The sequence below is a fragment of the Apium graveolens genome, chromosome 1, assembly GCF_009905375.1.
Source record: "Apium graveolens cultivar Ventura chromosome 1, ASM990537v1, whole genome shotgun sequence".
NCBI lineage: Eukaryota > Viridiplantae > Streptophyta > Magnoliopsida > Apiales > Apiaceae > Apium > Apium graveolens.
The window spans coordinates 128938071-128939977 of NC_133647.1; the positions used below are offsets into that span (position 1 = coordinate 128938071).

Genomic DNA, 1907 nt, shown 5'->3' on the forward strand with positions numbered 1-1907 from the left:
TAACTCCATAATTAGTCAAAGTATCCACCTTCATCTTCAAAGGCTTAAATTGGGCAGCGATAGCAGTTGATGCGTCCAACTCCAGAATTCCTGCGACTTTTCCCTGAGTCAGCCTCTGAGAAGGATTTTGGTACTCATTAGCAGCCATCAGTTCAATAAGTTCATAAGCTTCATCGTAGATTTTATCCCACAAGGCTCCTTCTGATGCTGCATCAAGCATGGGTCTAGAAGTAGCACCCAATCCATTGTAGAAATAGTTGATAATCATCCAATCAGGCATTCAATGGTGTGGGCACTTCCTTAGCATCTCCTTATATCGATCCCAAGCCTCACACTGAGATTCTCCAGTTTGCTGAGCAAATTGAGTAAGAGCATTCCCGATTGTAGCTGTCAATGAACTTTAACGACCACTGATGGAAAATACATAAACTAATAATTAACACTGTAGACCCCGGCAGCGGCGCCAAAAACTTGTTAGTCGCTAAACACGCGCTTGGAATGATGACAAGTTCCCAGGCTTGGAATGCCTTGATGAAAATGATGTTGAGGCCCTAAAATTTGAAAATCTCAACATTGATAGTGATTATGAGAATGAAGCTGAAATCAACACAAATCACAGAATGAATGAAGAGACAACTGAATAAGTGAATTATGAGAATGGAAGCTCATCTCAAACACCTGAATTTGATAGCACAAACTCAGAGGGGAGAAAGAGGGGAGGATTCTGCAAGTCATGCCAATGGTGAAGAGGGGAGGATTCTCAAGTCAACAAACTCACACTAGAAAACGGGATAGGAGTCACACAAGAGAAGCAATTATTGGTGACCCAAATGTTGGAGTAAGGACTATAAGTGCAACTGCAAATAAATGTCTTCATGCATGTGTATTTCACAAGTTAAGCCTAAGAAAACTAAGGAAGCTCTACTTGATCTTGATTGGAAATCTGCTATGCAAGAGGAGCTAAATCAGTTTGAAAGAAACAAATTTTAGGAGTGTTAGTCCTATAATCAACTATAGAGGGGGGTGAATACAGTTAATGCAATCAATTTGACAAAGCTTCAATAGAATCAACAGTTTTTATATTAACAGATAAAAACTAATTACAAGCGTACTCTCTCGAAAGGATGAACAAATATCCTTGAGAGCTTCTAGGTTATGCAAAAAATATAACAATGTTCGCAATGCTTATAGCATGAACCTAATATGTGCTTTATACAGAGCATATATACACAATGTATAAAAAATCCTATTATATCAAAAACAAGGAAACATATTAAAATGCTTCTGAGATAATGTAACGACTGGGAACTTTACGTTTATATTATATCATGATTATAATAAAATATGTGAATTAATGTGTCATTTATGTGTGATTATCTGATAAACCCTAACTGTTACGTGATACGTGTATTCCATATCATTTCTGTATTTTAAGGTATTTTTCAGATATTTTATTATGCATTTATAGGTTTTATTTCAAACGTTTTATGACCCAAACGATGATTTTAAAGCCAGTATTTCAAATAAAATAATGGGCCATATTTTTCATCAAATGGCTTTTACAATCGCCTTGTTCTGAACATCTAGATAATTTATAAATTTTCTCGTTTTGCGAAAAATGATTTTTCTGGGCCCCATTGGGTGTCAAAACCCCCATAAAAATCACATTTTTATTTTTATAAAATTATAGGACTTTCATTTATATTATTTCTTTGCATTTTTGCATTATTCACAATTTTTGGGAATTTTTGGCATATATATTGCATATATAAAATATTTATAAATTAAATTTTAATACTCAAAAATTATAAAAATTAGGGCCCAATATTTTTATTTAATGTATAATTAGCCCCTTAATTTTAATTAGGAGTATTATTTTTACTACTATAAATAGCCTAATTTTTATT

At 33.8% G+C, this 1907-nt stretch overlaps 1 non-coding gene across 1 annotated transcript; it reads left to right on the plus strand.

Annotated features, from left to right (window-relative positions):
• Positions 1 to 278: 278 nt before the first annotated feature.
• On the plus strand, positions 279 to 383 carry LOC141683659 (small nucleolar RNA R71). The gene has a single exon (XR_012560397.1). It is a non-coding gene; the product is annotated as a small nucleolar RNA R71 (small nucleolar RNA).
• Positions 384 to 1907: the final 1524 nt, after the last annotated feature.